Here is an 18,968-nt window from a genome sequence, read left to right as displayed (position 1 = left end):
TTATCTATCCATCAAAAAGAGCATAACAACAAGAATAGTAATAGTGCTTTTCATAACTTTAATGTTAAAGATCAATGCACATACTGCAACCTCTTCCGCCTCCATAACTGCTATGCGGCGAGCTGGTCTTGTGGTATGACACTCACTTTCGGATCGGAAGGTCCTGGGTTCGAGCCTCGGTTGGCGCATAGTTGAGTCCTAGGAAAAGGTTCTTTACTCACATTCTCTCACCGTACTCATGTGTAAAATGATTAACCTGGCCGTTAACAGCGTTGTCTCAGTCCGAAATAAATGTAATATCGCCTAATAGGCGTCATGTCCCGTCCTACAAGTTAAGTGTTGCTGTTGGCCTTGTAAAGCGCTAGAGCACGTTTAGTGGATATTGCTCTATATAAAAGCTCAATTCTAACTGCTCAGAGTTATCGTTCGTAGATAAGTTCGTTGTACATATGTGATTTTGTAGTTTCGCATCATTTGATTTCGGTGAAACTTGAAGATTATTTCGTTTAAATTAGATATTTTATGTAGATTAATCTTAATTACTGAGGGGCTTCTAAGGTCACATCTTGTCGACAACTTCCATAGTCCCGGGTTCAATCCCCATTGGTTCCACCTTCCATACACCTGGGTTCACTCTCCAGTGGTGTCCACTTTCATAGCCCCATGTTCACTCCCCAGTGGTGTCCCCCTCTCATAGCCTTGAACTCACTCCCCACGGGTGTCCACCTCCTATAGTCCCGGGTTCAATCCCAACTGGTGTTCACCTCCGGTAGCCCTGGGTTGAATTCCAATTGGTGACCACCCCCCATAGTTCCAGCCAAGCAATACGGCCAGGGCCAGGGCAAAACCAAGTAATCTCATCCAAGACAAAGACAGAAAGCGAATTGGAAAACAGATATAGGGGGATAGAAGACACAGAAAATGCCACCCTGCCCACTATGGGAGGTCAGGACCACAGACTACTAGGAGCAGACCAGACAGCAGCCACTTTTTAGTGGCTAATCGCCGCCATCGTATCTAACCCTCTCGTGTTCAGATTCTTTATGGGGGAGTAGATATTGAGTTTCCTATATGGCCATGTCAATCATGTAGACATCATTTGATGATATAAGCCTACCCTTTGATCTCTGCAGTCGCCTTTTCGTTTTCTACGGTCTTCTTCTTCTTCTTCTTCTTCTTCTTCTTCTTCTTCTTCTTCTTCTTCTTCTTCTTCTTCTTCTACGTTCCATGCCTGGTCCAGGCTTCGGATACTGCATGAATTATCTCTCTCCATTCCTCCCTGTCTCTTGCTTTTGCAAACAGCTCTTGGATTGTTAGGTTGGTGAAGCCGTTCAGTTGGTCTATGAGTGTTTTTCTTTGTCTCCCCCGGGCGCGTTTACCAGGTATTTTTCCACAACTTGCCAGGTATTCATTCTTATCTTTCCTTACTATGTGTCCGAAAAAGGATAGTTGTCGATCCGCTATTAAGGGCATTAGTTTCCTTAGTTGGTATGTTTGTTTTAGCACTTCTTCGTTCGTTTTGTGTGCAGTATACGATATTCTCTGCATCCTTCTCAAACACCACATTTCAAAAGCTTCAGTGTTCTTTTGTGTTTCTGCATTTGTAGTCCAGCTTTCGCATCCGTATAACAAGATTGGCCACACGTAGCACTTCAAGACTCGGAATCTAATGCCGAACGACATCTGTTTGTTTTTCAAAATGTTTCCGAGGTCCATGAGGGCCTGTTTGGCTTGAGTTATTCTTGCTCGTATGTCTCGGTTACATCTTCCATATGTTGTCACTATTGAACCTAGGTATTTAAAACTTTCTACGTTGGTAAGTTGCTCGCCGTGAATCGTTATATTGCAGGTGTTGTTGTTTTCGGGGTTTTTCTGTATTACCATGCATTCCGTTTTGGTGATATCCACTTCCATTCCCTTGGCTTCACTATCTACTACCACTTTGTCAACAATCTTTTGAAGTTGGATTTCTGATGTTGCAACGAGTACCGTATCGTCTGCGTATCTTATATTATTTATGTTGTGACCTCCTACTTTTATTCCCTCCATATTAGTTATGCCCCTCATGCTTGTTTCTTGGTATAGATTAAACAGATCTGGTGAGGCAACACACCCTTGACGGACTCCTTTCTTAATAGGAATGGAATTTCCTGTAGAGTTTCCGATTTTGATAGATGCCTGCTGGGTGTAGTATAATTTTTGCATGAGTCTGAGGTCTTTCTCATCAGCGCCAATGGAGTGCAGTTGTTTTAGTATTTCTTCGTGGCGTACTCTATCAAAAGCTTTTTTGTAGTCGACAAAACAGAGGTATAGTGGGGTCTGAACCTGTATAGCTCTTTCACTTAAAACACGGAGGAGGTATATTGCGTTCCTTGTCCCTCTGTCAGGTTGGAATCCATATTGTTCTTCTGCGATTTCGGGCTTAATCTTATTCCTTAGCCTGTTGATAATTATATGCAACAGTATTTTGTTGCTGTGGCTTATTAAACTTATAGTTCTAAAATTTTCGCACCTGACTGCACCTGCTTTCTTTGGTATTGCTATGAAAATAGAGTTACAGAGATCTTCTGGAATTTTCCCAGTGTTGTATATATTGTTGAATAATATGTGAAGTTCATCAATTGCTAGATCTCCTAGGCTTTTTAATACCTCTACAGATATTTCATCAGGGCCTGTTGCTTTACCATCCCTCATTCGTTCCATGGCATGTTCAATTTCACTTTTAGTGATTTTTGGTCCGCTTAATGGTTCTTTGAATTTCAGTGGTGGTTCATTTCTATTGGATCATTGTACAGTTCGTCTATCGGCTTTCTATATGTTGTTCTTCAAATAGCAGTTCCCCTTGTTTGTTCTGGATACAACTTCCTGCTGCTTTGCTTTTCCTTTTCCCTGATAGTGCTCTTATTCTTTGGTGAGCTTGTTGGGGGTTGGGTTTGTATTCTCTTTCGATTTCGCAGCATTTCCAGTCTAGATAGTTCTCGTGTGCCTCGATGCATTTGGATTTAATGTGGTTGTTCAATGTTTGGTATTCTGCAGACCCTCTGTTGCATTTTCGTCTTTCTTCAAATAGGTTTAGAATTTCATTTGTCATCCATTCCTTTTTGCTGTTTATTTGAGCTATTGGTAAATGCTTTTCTGCAGTTGCTTTGACACACTTTTGGAATATATCAAATTGTTTTTCACATTTTTCATTATCAGGTTCACTTTGGCTTTGTATCATGAGTGCACTTTCAAATTCTTCTCTCATTTTTGTTTGTATGCCATTGTCTTTGCATAAACTGTAATCCCTCTGTATTCTACCAGCTGTTCTCTGAATAGCTTTAAACTTTATCCTTACTGTACAAACAACGGGGACATGGTCACTGTCTACATCGGCGCCTGGGTAGGTTTTGCAATTTAATATGCCATTTCTGAATCTTGATGATACTGCTATAAAGTCTATCTGGTTCCTTGCTCTGTCCCTTGGTGATTGCCATGTCCAGGTTCTTCTTGGGTGTTGTTGAAACCAGGTGTTTGAAATCATTAATTTATTTGTTCTACACCAATCTGCCCAGATGTTTCCTCGTTCATTTCTGTCTCCGAGTCCATGTGGTCCGATTATGTCACCATCTCTGCCTCTGCCAATCTTAGCATTTAGGTCCCCCATTACCATAAGGACTTCTTGTGATTTACACATTCGTTTTGTCTAGTGAATGGTAAAACTCTGTCATATCTGCATTTGTCGCCTCTTCTGTTGGTGCATAAACTTGAATAATATTGGTGTCAACTACAGGTCCTCTTAGCTTAACCAGCAAAACTCTGTCTGAGATTGCTACGTGCCCTTTGTTGATTGTTAGTCTAAGATCATCCCTACTCCTTTTTGGAAAGAGGTTCCACCACTCCATATGATCTTATATGTCGTGTTGTTTTCTTGTTTTGACATGGTTCCCTGCTCTTTCCATCTCATCTCTGCCAGGCCAAGAATATTTATTTTGAGCCGTTTCATTTATTTTAGAATGTTGTTTAGTTTTCCTTTTTGGGCACAGGTCCTGACATTCCATGTCCCAATTTTGGTTTTGTCACATTTGTTAAATTTATTTCGCCTAGTAACTGGCTGACGGTTCGGTGTGACCTGACGAACATCACGCTCCCAACCGAGCGAGGCAGCAGTCAGTGAAAACGTGCTCCCCTTTACTTTACGCTGTCACCGTTTAACTTTTTGGACTTATTCATGCAGTTAACTCGGCAAAGTTACAAGAATGGTTTGCCATTGCCTATTCTTGTCGCCCTCTGCAGTTAGCCAGCTTGACCTGTTACCGTTCGACACCACGAGGAGGTTGCAGTAGGGCTTGATGATGATCTATCTTTGCAGACTTGGCCTCATCCATTTGTCGAACTTTCTACGGTCACTCATGGCTAAACAGCCGTCAACAATGAAATGAACCATCGTTGAAACACTGGAAGGCGCTCATGGCATAGTTGCGTCACAATCATCACGTTGCTGAATATATTATCCAGGCACGGTTGATAGGTTAAAAAGCCAAATTATGTTCTAGTTACATTTGAAACAAACAAAGTATATCACTGATCTCGTCTCATTGAGATATAAAGAATGATATAAAAATCAAGAAAATCGGCCGATAAATAAAAAAGTTGCTAAAAAAAGCTAAAATAAACAAAAGCAATTTTAAAAATCAAATTTATTCGTAAAACAGTTGGTTTTCAACCATTTTTTTTTCTGAAATAAGTGTAATAGAATGCCATTTTATTACTATTACTACTACGCCTAACTACTATAGGCTAGCATTCGTGTGTGTGTATATGTGTGTCTAACGCGGCAAGCAGTGATGCATGGGGGTAGTGTGTGTGAGCGTATGTGTGTATTCCGACAGGTATCTCTGATAACTAAGCAGAGTAGTAGTATTATTATTGTTTTCCTTGTACTCGGTGTCGGTTGATACATCTTTTTATTGATATATTTATTTCTCCTGTTCCAGTTAACTTTAAAAGACAAATTTACTCTCCTTAGATCGGGGATATTCATGCATTCAAAATGTATATTTTATTTCTTTATATAATATTGATGTAATTCCCATATCTTCATTTTTATTTACAAACAAGCAACTCGCACACTGTTTATTCATGTGTTACACAATAACCAAATTGCTGTTGTACCCACCCATTTGTAAGAATATTATTATGATACCACATTTTCACCTGTAACAGTTCATTTATTTTTATATGTTGCATTTTGTGATTTATTGTCATTTTATTTTAGCATGTCGAACACCCTCGCGGGAATTCCCAATTTTCCTAAACATGCCCATCTAGTAGTAGTAGTAGTAGTAGTAGTAGTAGTAGTAGTAGTAGTAGTAGTAGTAGTAGTAGTAGTAGTAGCAGTAGTAGTAGTAGCAGTAGTAGTAGTAGTATTATTATTATTAGTAGTAGTAGTAGTAGTAGTAGTAGTAGTAGTAGTAGTAGTAGTAGTAGTAGTAGTAGTAGTGGTAGTAATAGTAGTGGTGGTAGTAATAGTAGTAGTAGTAGTAGTAGTAGTAGTAGTAGTAGTAGTAGTAGTAGCAGTAGTAGTAGTAGTAGCAGTAGTAGTAGTAGTAGTAGTAGTTGTAGTAATAGCAGTTGTAGTAGTAGTAGTAACAGTAGTAGTAGTAGTAGTAGTAGTAGTAGTAGTAGTAGTAGTAGTAGTAGTAGTAGTAGTAGTAGTAGAAGTAGTAATAGTAATAGTAGTAGTAGTAGTAGTAGTAGTAGTAGTAGTAGTAGTAGTAGTAGTAGTAGTAGTAGTAGTAGTAGTAGTAGTAGTTATGTGGTGGTGATGGTTGTTGTAATATTGGTCATGATGATGTTGCTGTGATGGTGGTTGTAGAAGAGGCGAAGACGATGTGGTTGTGATGGTTGTGTAATAGTGGTGGTAATATTGATGAGTGTGTGTTTGTCGTATTAGCATTGGTTGTAATGATGATGTGGCGGTTGTGGTTGTGGTAATATTGGTCGGGATGATGATTAGATGGAGATGGTTGTAGTAATATTGGTAGTGATGATGATGTGATAGTTGTGGTTGTAGTAGTGTTGGTAGTGATGATGTTGAGGTGGTTGTGGTATAAGTAGTGGTAGAGGTAGTGATGATGATGTGGATATGGTGGTTGTAGTAGTACTGGTAATGATGATGATGTGGTGATTGTAGTTGTAGTTTTAGTGATGATGATTGCAGTAGAAGTGGTAGTGAGGATGGTGTAGTTGTGGTGGTTGTAGTAGTAGTAGATGTGAGTGATGATGATGATGTGGTGGTTGTAGTAAAAGTGTTAGTGAAGATGATGTGATGGTGGTAGTTGTAATAGTATTGTTTGTGATAATGACGTGGTGGTGGTGGTGGTGGTTGTAGCCGAGGTGCGTGTGTGTGTGTATGTGTTGAAAATGATATGGTGGTAGTTGCAGTTGTAGTTGTGGTGGTATTGATGGTGATGATGTGGTGATGGTTGTAATAATGGTGTCAATGCTAGTGATGATGATACTGTAGTGGTGGTTGTGATGATTATGGTGTGGTGGTGGTTTTAGTAAAAGTGGTAGTGATGTTGATGTGATGGTTGTAGTAGTAGGGGTAATGATGTTGTTGTTGTAGTGATCATGATGTGAAGGTGGTTGTAGAAGTGGTGGGAGTGATGATGATGCGATTGTGGTGCTTGGACTCCGATGATGACGATTACGGTGGTGATTGTTGGCCAGAACTACAAAAAAAAGAAATGGGTTTTTTTTTTGGTGGTGGGGGGTGGGGGGGGGGGGGGGGGGGCATCTGGAAAACCGGCAAGGCGTCATACTGGCTTGACAAAAAGCCGGCCTGTCGGTTTATTTCGGCGATTTAGCATATATGTATATAGATAGAAGTATAATGAGAGAGAGAGAGAGAGAGAGAGAGAGAGAGAGAGAGAGAGAGAGAGAGAGAGAGAGAGAGAGAGAGAGAGTTCACTTTCATCCAACAAGAAGGTACAATGCTACGGTACATGGTTCGAAATCAGTAACAACAAACTGACAACCAGTATGTTATGTGCGAGTTACGAATCCCGGTTGAAAATTAACTAACACACAGACTGACACCCAAGTATTTGAGAGTTACAAAAACCGGTTTAAAATTAACAAACACACAAACGGACGAGCATTTTGGCTAAACGCAGAGCATAGCGCTTTTACGCTACATAAACAGATTTAAAAACTGTTGACGACATGATTTTAAATCATTTCTTATCACCATCGCACTCACCCACATCTCAAAACTGTGGACTTAGAAGTGATCAATATCAACATACATACGGACATAATGTTTATTTATTTATTTATTTTTCATTCTAAGCCATCGCACAATAGGATCTACTCTTTCATAAAAATGTGTCTCCCTTCCTACTAAATAATTTCATACCATACAGTTCCGTTTTTAAATTTTTTTTTTTTTTACATTTCTCCCACCGACACACTCTATCTCGAATTTTTATTCTCTAGCCTACTCACTTCATTTCTATTTCTTCATCTTATGTCGAGCCGAGCCTACTCTTACTAAACACGGCGTGTTGCGAACAGTGGGAAAAGAACGAGGCCCATTGTGTTTGTCTCCGACACTAGGTACTAGGTAACACACAACCCCTCTTGCGACGTAAAACCTCTCACTCACATTCGAGCTCAGCGGCTGGAGATTTTATCTGGAGGTTAGTGTGACAACAAGCCTTTCCCACCGATAGGCGAAATAAATAGGCCAGTGAAGGGATGATGGGAACGGTTAGTTAGCTCGTTACTCGTTCGCGATTTATGGCGCGAGAATAAGTCATAGACACTTCGCGTGTAATGATTTCATGTTGTAGTCATTCTTATCATTTTTTTTTTTTGGATGAAAATAACAAAACATTATTTTAAAACAGGCATAAGTACGGAGTTCTTGACCATGTGTAAATGAATATTTTATTCGGCAATTTAAATCCGTGTTATCAACGACCTGTTCCAGTTTCCACGCTGTGTACACAAGGCGGAGCTTGTTGGCTGATTTCTCATGAAAACCAGTCTCAGCCAGTTTGAACCAGTTTGGATATCCTATATAATATTCTATCCCTATGACTTGTGAGTAGACCAAATCATGATCATGTCTGTAGATTCTAGGTTTTTTCCCCAATATATTATTATTATTATTATTATTATTATTATTATTATTATTATTATTATTATTATTATTATTATTATTATTATTATTATTATTATTATTATTATTATTATTATTATTATTATTATTATTATTTTAGATAGTGAAAACCATTTTATTAAGGCACATAGAACAATTTGAATATGGTGGCGTTTTTATGCACCTCCGCTGAAGGTGTACAAAAACGCACCGTTTTTATGCACCTCCATTGGAGGTGTAAAAAATCGCACCGTTTTTTATGCACCTCCGTTGCCGGTGACGGTTAATTAATGAAAATGTTGCTGCTTACTCGTGCCCCGCTGAAGACCGGTCTGGACCGGCGGTCCCACGGTCTTTTAGCTGTGAACCGGAGACCGGTCCCATAGGGGAAGACCGGCGGCGGTCCTCACTTATCACCTTTCAACGGTCTCGCGCCATAGCCTACTACTTCCCCAGCGATTCGTTGCCTCGGTAGCCTATCTTCCACCAATCACCACCCATCCCACTTAATTAATCGCACCCACCCCCCTTTGCCATACACTAAACGACACAGACGACCATAGAGGCAGACGACCACCTCCCTCCACTCCGCAAACCGCCCTTTCGGGTGTGAGATGGGGGGAACAGGAGGCGCACGCCTTGGACGATTCCATTATACGGGGTAAATTTCAAAATTTACTACACCATAATGATCGCAATGACAATGATCTATGATGAAGGCATGACCCCTCTTTCTAATGGGTTATTGTTTGAAATGCATGTGACTACTAAAGATGTGTGTGTGTGTGTGTGTCGAACATAGCAAGTAGCAAGTCCGATTTTTTGTTTTCTTTTGTCCATCTCTTGTCACCACTCCTTTCTATCGCATTGTTGTCATTTAAAATAATACAATAATATTAAAATTTCGTTTGGTGTTTTAACTAATCAAATAATATGAGTTTCATTAGTTTCTTTCTTCCAAAAAAAAAAAAAAAACCCAGTTTTTACGTCTGTATTTAAAAAAAGTCCAATAGAATATTTGGGGACCCCGATAGCTCAGTTGATAGAGCACTCTCTTTATACGCAAAGGGCCAGAGATCGATCCCGGGTGCAGTCGAGTTTTTTCTGAATCCCTGTCTACTCAGCAGTGAATGGGTAGCTGGGTTTGTTAGATCTGGCGAAAAGTCACCATGGACCCCACTTATTACTTATTAACTTATTACCGCCGCATCCACCCCCTCTTATTATAACTTCACGTCTCTCTCTTACTCTTCAATGCTCGCTGCCCTCTAATGTGTGTGTGTGTGTGTTGGGGGGGGGGGGGGAGGAGTTGCGTTTGTGTATCAACGCCACGAACAACTCGATCAATGGGGATAAATTTCAAATTTTATTAAATTATCGAAGTAACAATGAAGTACGGTGAGCAAATAAAGAAGGCATCACCCCTCTTCTCTAATCAGGTTACAATTTGAAATGAGTGTGACTACTCCGTGTGTTTTACTCCTGTAGACCACGGTTTTCATCGTGTAGCGGTCTTTAACGGTTCAAGAATGAACGATCCCATGGTCCCAAAGGTCAAAACGGTTCGAACTTCCAACAGTCAATGTTCAATGTCGAAAAGGACCGCCGGTCCTAGGACCGGTCCTGGCGGTTTTCATTTCCCAGGGACCGTAGGACCGTGGTCCTTAAGCTTGCCAAGGACCGCCCCGCACTACTGCTTACGTCCATGAGGCTTAAATAGTTTTAGATTGTAGTTTAGCACGCTGCTTAGTGATTACCGATATACGTTTATACAATGATAATAAATTAAAGAATAATAACAAAAATTTAAAAAATCAAAGTAAAAAGAAACATGGCACACAAATACTGTACTGTTCTCAAATGAATAAATATTTTTAGAAAATAAAAATCGAAGTTTTTTAAAAACATGATAAAAAGTTTTTGAAAAAAAAGAAGAAGAAAAAAACAAAAAAAAAATAAAAAAATAAATAAATAAAACAATCAAAAATGATGTCTTTCTCAATAAAGTTAACTTTAAAAAAAAAAGATGTCCACAATGGGAATCGAACCCGGTACTTTCAGGGTTAAAGTCTGACAGCTTGTCCATTGCGCTACGGAGCCAGCTGACTGACCACAACATTTACTAAGGTCTTTCTATAACATTATTTTTCCTTCAATGCAACTTCTATTTTCTGGTTTTATATTTAAACTTTTTAGATGAAGATGGGTTCGTGTTTCATGAGATTGATTAGACATCGTGATGATTATATCGAAAAATAAAATTTGTCTCGTCAAATCCCATCGAAAACGGACGCCATCATTTTTATTGTGTGTGTCAACCTTCCGGTTAGCGGGACAATGAGATGGGAGTACTTGCATTGAATCAATATCAATATCAGGTTATGGTACCTCTAAATTTATACGAACCATTTTCCCTTCTTAATATTGAGAAATGATTCTACGGTAAGTGAGTTAAATATATAAGATATTAATTGCAGAAAATATTTCCCTGTGCCGAAATACGAAAAGCTCCGTTTAGTTCTTTTACGAAGTTGGAAAATGTTCAATAGAAGTTGAGTTCAAATTTTATTAAACACTTGAATCATAAATTTTGAGTTGATTGACTTATCGTCACGTTCGTTGAATGTTATGTCGATTGATAATTATTTTATTTATGAGCGTTGTTTTAGCTCGATATGACTGAATTGTTTTTTTTTTCCCTCTCGCTTTGTGGTCCTACCCATTTTCCATTGTTTGTAATTATTTTAGGAACGCGCATATGAAATTAATACATTTTGCATTTTGGACTCGGTTTTTAAAAAAAAATTTAATAGGCCTGCAGTATTTATTCTTGATCGGTAGCAGATAATTCAAAAAAAAGATTCTATCACTCAGCTTGCCGAGAGGCCATTTCAATTGCTCGTATTGGTTTTGTCTACATTAACAAGAGAAGTAACTTATAAGGGTTGCAATTCGGACAGTAGCTTTAATTATGTATTTTCCGAACGCCAGATGCGGGGCTTACCCATGGCCTATTTCGCATGAAATCCAGTTCCAACCAGGTTGAACCACTTTGAATATTCCATATGTATGACTTGTGGGAAGACCAAGTCATGATCTTGGTCTCGATGTCAACTATTTATGAAACTGAATGTGGATTTGACACGTCGACACGTGGATTCGACATGGGTTTAAAACTGAAACTGAATGTGGATTTGACACGTCCACATGTGGATTCGACATGGGTTTAAAACTGAAACTGAATGTGGATTCCACAGTCGAATTAGTTAGTGTACAAGATATATTTCAGCATTCTAATTTTTTTTATTTTGATTCATTTGTCCCTCGAAAGATTGTAAAATATTGATGTATCCAGTGCCCGTTTTCATGAACGCGGACTAGATTTAGTTATTTACTAATCTAGTAAATGACCTGCTAGTCTAAGCCTAAGCGGAGCAAGTGGCAAAAAAAAAAAAAAAAAAAAAAAAAAAAAAAATTGAATTTCGTTAACGTTTTCTAGTCTCTGTGCCTCTGACTAGCTAGACTCTGTGGGCGTTGTGAGGAGGGTGATTAATTCGGCTATTTTGTGCGGTATCATTACGCTCTCTAGTTTACAATGGCATGTAAGATACCAGCCTTCATACTTTCAACGCAAAAAGATTTCCAAAGGGTAAATTAGCAACACATCCATTATAGATAAAATTTCGTTCCGTTTCATATTTATTGACCTTACCTTTGCCATGATGAATCAAACACGCGATATTGACGGATTGTCTGCTGAAACTGATAGACTACAATGATGTCCATTGTCGACTGTCAGCAAAGCAAACAAACAAACGAAACAGAAAGTGTGTTTTGATGATTCACATTAGTGCAGTCAGTTACAGTGCCAGCATAATAACTTTTGTCTCCACTATATTTTCTAATCGGTTTGTTGTTGTTGTTGTTCTTTAACGCAAACCCTTTGATTTCGAGTCTCCGTTCTCTTGCAACTCGCGAGCCGATTAGATTCATTAAAAAAAAAGTTTTTACTCACAAAAATGTATATTTTCGACTATCTCCACTTATCTTATAGCTTTTTAAAACCCGTGTCAATAGCAACAAGACACTTTTGCCTCTGTTATTCGTAACCGACGTATTTTCCATCCGAATCGAAGCTCTCTCAATCTAAAAATAGCTGCTGTCTTGTCGACGCTATGTAACTAGTCTCAGACTAAGCTTGGAGTCCGGCCTCAGCAAGTGACTAAAACTTGGCCAAACTTAGTCCAAAGGTGCCAAGATTTTAGTCTCGGACTTCCTTAGTCAGCTCACATGAAATCCGATTTTGATCGGTCAGTCACGTGCCTCTCACTAGCATTATATTGCGTCGCCGTGTACTCAAAGTACAAAGAGAAACGTCAATAGTACACATAAGAGACTCTTAACGAAATCGTACCGATCGACGAGATACGAGAAAAAAAGTTACCCGGATATAGTCTTCTTACGCCACATCTCGTCGCCATGAACGAGATCTCGGTAGTACCGATGCTGCATATCGTTTGATAGCCTTCATAAAGGCGGTACACCTTCAAAGGACACGGTTGACCGAAAGTGACGAGTGGTTGTGTAACACCAAAAGCCCTGTGGCCTGGATCACAAGGTTTTGTATGTAATGGTTACGTAACTGTCTCAACGCTCATGAATAATTTTAGTGAGGCTGGATTCGCAGTCTAAAAACGAATTTTGTGTTTTAAACTCGTTTGAATCAGACGAGTACATCAACGTTTTTGTCTCATTGAGAGGTGAAAAATGATATAAAAATCAAGAAATTCGAATGATAAATAAAAAAGTTGCTTTAAAAAGCTAAAATACATACAAATGCAATTTTAAAAACCAAATTTATTCGTAAAACAGTTGGTTTTCAACCGATTAAAAAGAAAGAAGTAGAAGAATGTTCCTCATATTTCAAGCGGATTTCAGCAAGGTGAATTTCAAATTCCTCACAATTATATTTTTTACTTTTAGATTTTAGCTTTTAAGCCTACTCAAAATGTGTGTCTGTTGCTTTTTAAGAACTCTTCTACAGGTATGTCAACAAGGCATCCTTCTTAGTGGTGATGTCAGACAGGACAGGATCGACCCTGATAGATTTGACGTTACAAGATGTCCATAAAGTCTTTAACTGAAAACGTTGCGGCCAATATACTTTGTATGTGAATATGCGAATACATAAAAATGTGCACATTTTGTTTTCCGCTTTCTTCTACTCAATGCGGCTCAATATGATTGCTACGGCAAATCTAACTAATTTCTGAGTTCTTTCATTGAGTTTTAAAGGTTTTGTAGTGTGACGGATTCAATGACAGCCTATATTTTCATGGGAAGCGTTCGAACAACAAATGTGGGAGCTGAATAAACAATGCCTTAATGTGGTGTCATAGCAAAACGCCATACAGAGAAATGTCCCGTGACACAGGCGGCCAGACAATCGAGTCTATTTCCCCAAACCATCTGTCTGGAAATGTGCCGTATAAAATTTTCTAAAATGTGGAGGAGAACCATCTTAGGATGATATTCACGAAATTGAGATGCAGCATATCATTCTAGCATATTTATCATGTAGAGATTGGCAATACTAATTTGCCATAGACCCACATATCACCAAAGTTAGCAAAATGGCATTCCTGCGATTGAGTTTCTGTTCTAACTTTACTCTATGCACAATAGAGGTTCATATTGTCCCACAAATTTTTATGCTTTGTTTATAAGCTTGGATAAAGGTTAAGATATTGATGTTTTTATTTTTATACAAACCTAAAGATTTGCGTGCATTGGTACATGTGAAAACGCAGGCTCTTTTTGATGAAATTGCATGCCAAGCCAATGATTAGGAAGGAGTGGCATTAGATGAGGTTGGAAACATTCTTTCATTATCTTATTGATAAAAAAACGACTTCTGATAGCTCTCATCTTGCTTCGATTTTCCTACGGTGGAATTTTATTATTCGTTTTTTTCTCTAAGATTAAAATAATCTGCTGTCCTACTTTGGTTTCCCTTTGGAGATGATGCGGTGTCTTAAATTGTACGAATGTTGAATGAAAATTAAATCTCTTGTTTGGGTTCTCGCCAAAATGACAATGCCTTTTAATCTTTATTATAATCAGAACGATTTTTTGCTAAAAATAAGACATGTAAATGGTGGGAACTGTCACGTCTATGTAGGAGGGTGGCAAGTAGGAGTAGAGAGATAGGAGTCAGATAGTTTCCCCATAGACTAGTGTCTGGTGTCACTTTTATTTTTCCCTGTTATAGTCGGGTCAAGCTCCTGACACTTTGACAGATGACGGATAGTAATAATATTTTTCAGGTTTAAAAAAATAGGTAGTAGTAGTAGAGTAGTGGTAGATTATTCAGAAAAGTGGGTGGAGCAGGCACTTATGGTGGTAACAACAAGAGATGAAGTGAGTAGAAAAGTGCCAGAAGACAATAGAGAATAAAATTATTATTATTATTATTATTATTATTATTTTTTTGTCTTCTGGCACTCTTCTACTCACTTCATCTCTTGTTTGTTACCAACATAAGTGCCTGCTCCGCCCACTTTTCTGAATTAAAAATTCACCCCATATACCGGTGCATACTCAATGTCTCAATTGTTTCTATGTTATATGTTTGTGTTGAGAATATTGGCTATTAAGCTTAACTTCTGGCCAGGTAACTTTGCGATGGCTGTGTGTGTGTGTACCCGCTACCTCCAGTAGTCGGTGAGAGAAGGCTCTAATAATGAATGACCTGAGTTTGATACGATTTTTTTTTGGTTCATGGATAGCTCATACGGTAGAGTCACGCTCTCACCGGCCAGGCGGAGTTGTCGTACCAATAAGGTCGCAGGTTCAAACCCCATCACCGCCAAAAAAATAAAAAAATTATTATTCTCTATTGTCTTCTGGCCCTTTTCTACTCATCTCTTGTAGGTAGATTATTCGTACGTTATATAGGGATAGGTAGGTTCAGAAGGTAAATATTAATCCCCGTTAAAGAAAAAGTATTTTAATATAAATCAACAGAATTGCCTCATACAATAACAAGTTAACAGGTAATTAGCCAAAGAATAATAGTGGTGGTTTTAATTCATTAAATTTAGATTATGGGTATTCAATCTTCATCTCGTATCACAAACATTTTGTTACTGAGTGGGCTTAACTTTCGAAGTGTCTGGGCGGCGCTAAGGTTTTTCCGTTATATGGGACAGGAGCCGTTATGGTTCAGTAGTTTCAGCCGACCGCTTGCCAGATTTCACTCTGTATCATTTGTAGTCAAGTTCTAGATGGTGACATGATGCGTGTTAGGCCGTTCTATTTGGTCAGTCACAGGATGCAGGTTCAGTCAGTACCCCGATCTGTGAAAATATCGGAGCAAATCTTTGACGAGGTTGCAACATGTTAATATTCCTATGATTAGCGGGGTCGTGATTTCAATTAATACCCTTGACATCACCACTGGTTATAAGATGTGTTAAGAATTTAATTAACGGGACACATCGAGTCAGTGGGATGGGGAAAGGTATGTATCATGAGAGCACAATAATCAATGCATATAAATGATGAATAGAACTATCGTGTATTAGCGATAGCACATTGGTAAATGTAGTTCGCGCAAGGTAATTCATTCATTTGGAAGGCATACATTATATATACATACAATAATATATATATATAAATATATAGATAAAGATAGCGAATGAAATATGTTTATAATAGCACGAGTTATCAATTACTGTTGATAACATGAGTTATTGATTTCTGTTATTTTTGGTTGTGTCTACTGACGGCCAGGCGAACACATAATATTAATTATCACTCCTATACTCAAGTTTAATTGGGATTAATTAATTTTAACACAATGTATGTTTATCACCTACCCTCATTCTCACATGTTTCTCGCTATACAGAACTTCCGGGTTCCCTATAAAGCAGTGAGCTCAAAGTAGATGAAATGAGAGATAGCTAGTTTTATCACTGTCATAGTTTATATGTGTTTCTCTCTGGAGTTAGAGAATCACAAGGAGCCAAAAATATTCCATGATTTGGGCTTGCCAGGTTTACTATTGGTTGTTTTCTTTAGACCAATCGTGTTTTAGGTGTCATCGTTGTAGCGTCTGTACTCTGGTGAATTTCTAATAGGTCGTTTATGTGCCTTTTACTATTGACGATCTAACACATGCCTAGCACCTAGGTGAGAATATGCGGTGTCAGCTCTGTAGCTATAACACATGGCTTTTTTTAAATTGTGCCGAGGGTGATAACGATTAACACCTGGCGATGCGTGAGAGTGGGTATTGAGTATATGTATTGATTTATTTAAAATCCTGGGAAAGTTGAGGCTATTGAAATATATAACTACAGGAACAGAATGTTCTTAACTGTTTTCAATGTCAGCTGAATGACCGACAAAATCATCAGGAATTCAGATATGTCAGTGGTTAATTTGATAATCAAGTCGCCCACAAAAATGTAAAATGAAATCCTTTCCCAATACCTTTGACTTCGTTCTGTTTAAAGCAGTTTCATTCATCAGAACAACTACATCAACAATATCATGGTGACAAAATGGTGCGTAGCGCAGTCATTTTTCGGCTTGCTGGCTCAACTTGCGTGAGGGAAGTTAGGATACTTCGCGGAGCGGGACGATGTACCAGGACGTACGTACGCGGGTTGCTGCATTAGGAATAGTACAATCGGGACGGATGGAGTGGCGCGTGTGTCTAACAAGAGTAGGTGGATCGATTGTTAACCACGACTGAAAAGTCGGAATATTTGAACCGATCCTGATTGCGGATGTTTCTGGCGTGACGGTTCTGTACAGGGGTTGAGACTATAGATAGTATGCTCTTGGCTTAGAAGCTCATAACATTGCCATCCGGAAGTATAACTGGCCAACACACAAAACTGTGTGTATCCATGAACGTTTATAGTCAGGTTAATACAGTTCAGTGAGCACTACTCATAAACGCGGATGGCAAAAAACAATAACAAAGACCTGTTTGACGTCATCTTCGAACTATCTATAGAACGGCCACTTTTTGCGCTGTCGTGGATTGAACCAGTATCGTAAATTCGTTGTTTTAATTGTGTCTTTTTTTTTCTAATTGGATTAAAACATAGATATCCTGTTTGATGTCAGTCACTTTCTGTCAGGGAGAGATCATAGGATGTAATCGATTGGCCAACAGGATTAAATGAGTATGGCGTTGCACTTCCAGATTCAACATTTTTGGACAATTGACCTGTTGCATCGTAGTCTCCATCCATGAAAACAAACGATATCAATGGAGCCTTTTATGACTTTGCACATTACTAAAATGTGACCCGCCTATCGAAACGATATTATGTCGGGGTTAATAGGACCTGAAAAACTAAATTTAGAACTAAATTAATGAGAAATGCGAACTCCGAGTGTTTTGCAATGCAAGAATTAGTTTTTACTCTATATAATAACGGGGGAAGAAAATAAATCCCAATTTTCATGTTTGTGGTTATAGATTGAATGTTCAACACCTTGTTCATCCCGACATAATACCGTTTTGAAACGGTGGGTTTCATATGAGTCGAGTGTGGTATAAAATTAATCTTGATAATACACTACCTTCACACTGTTGACAATGCAATATTATGCAGTTTGCGAGATGTGGGGAGGTGGCTTTCACTGATTTAACAACAATGTGCTCATAGTTGTGAGGCCAGCTTGATCGTTTATCAGACCATTTCTGACTCAACATCCACTATTTACCACTATCCACTCATACGACAATCTTTGATAAGTTTCGTTTCACTTTTATGAACTATACCACAACTTAGGTGATGATTGACTTTTGATTTACTTCCGATCTAAAGCCACATTAACGTGTAATCATCTACTCGAATCAGATTATAGTTCCAGCATAACACAATAAAAAGGCGATAATTAATGAATGCTGTTTATATCTCGGTTTATATTGCATGGATTACTTTAAACCTACAATAATGCGACTTGGATAAAATTACAGGAATGGGATTCGAACTCGTGATTTTCAGGTGGCGAGCGAGTGTACAGGCCCTTAAACCAGAACTGGTGACGATTAAAGAGGATTTTTATTAAAAAAGTCGACAAGATTGTCAATCAGTGGTAAATGAAAACTTGTCTGTTGAAATTTTGATGAAAATTGTACAATTAAAAAGATTGTTTTTGGGGTACAATCTAACACCACGCTTACAACGGTAAATTAAAAAAAAAATAAGGAGCAGGCACCAGTATAAGAAAAATAATAAGATAAAGATCTGAACAAGTGTGTATGAAAGGTGCCAGTCGAGGTCGACTGATTGTTTTGGGATGTTTTTTTTTTTCTTCTAATTTTCTCTCTTGCTTTGTCTGGCACCTTTCATACACACTTGTTCAGATCTTTATCGTAAAACCGGTATTGAACCAGAAGAGAAAAGAAAAAGAAAATGAAAACTAGTCTGTTGAAATTTTGATGAAAATAGTACAATTGAAAAAATAATTTCTGAGGTACAATCTAACACCACGTTTACGGACGTAAAACAGGTGTTGAACCAGAAAAAAATAGAAGGAAATAAAACCGATCTGGTCAACAAAAGGTTGTTCAAACAATGGTTTTTTTCTGTTTGATTCCAATAACACTTTTATTAATCCTTAATTGCATATAAACATTTATTAAGAAAAATGACACAGTAATTATAAAGATTATAACTTTAACATCTTTGATCATTTTAACATTCATTACTGCGATTACATGATCATTAGCGTTTTATTACTCAGTGCATTTATAATGTTACAATCAATAACGGGCGCGAGATCTACTCG

At 38.3% G+C, this 18,968-nt stretch overlaps 1 protein-coding gene across 1 annotated transcript in view; it reads left to right on the top strand.

The window, feature by feature from the left end:
* Window positions 1-7,688: 7,688 nt before the first annotated feature.
* LOC144973662 (uncharacterized) overlaps window positions 7,689-18,968 on the top strand; it is a 41,380-nt gene continuing 30,100 nt past the window's right edge. Inside the window, exon 1 of the mRNA XM_078916391.1 lies at window positions 7,689-8,091. The gene's annotated coding sequence lies outside the window, so the exon portion shown is untranslated. The remainder of the gene's footprint in view (window positions 8,092-18,968) is intronic.

This window comes from Berghia stephanieae, chromosome 5, assembly GCF_034508935.2.
Source record: "Berghia stephanieae isolate SIO BIC M18660-M18661 chromosome 5, UCSD_Bste_1.3, whole genome shotgun sequence".
Taxonomy (NCBI): domain Eukaryota; kingdom Metazoa; phylum Mollusca; class Gastropoda; order Nudibranchia; family Aeolidiidae; genus Berghia; species Berghia stephanieae.
This window is presented reverse-complemented; position numbering and strand designations above follow the sequence as displayed.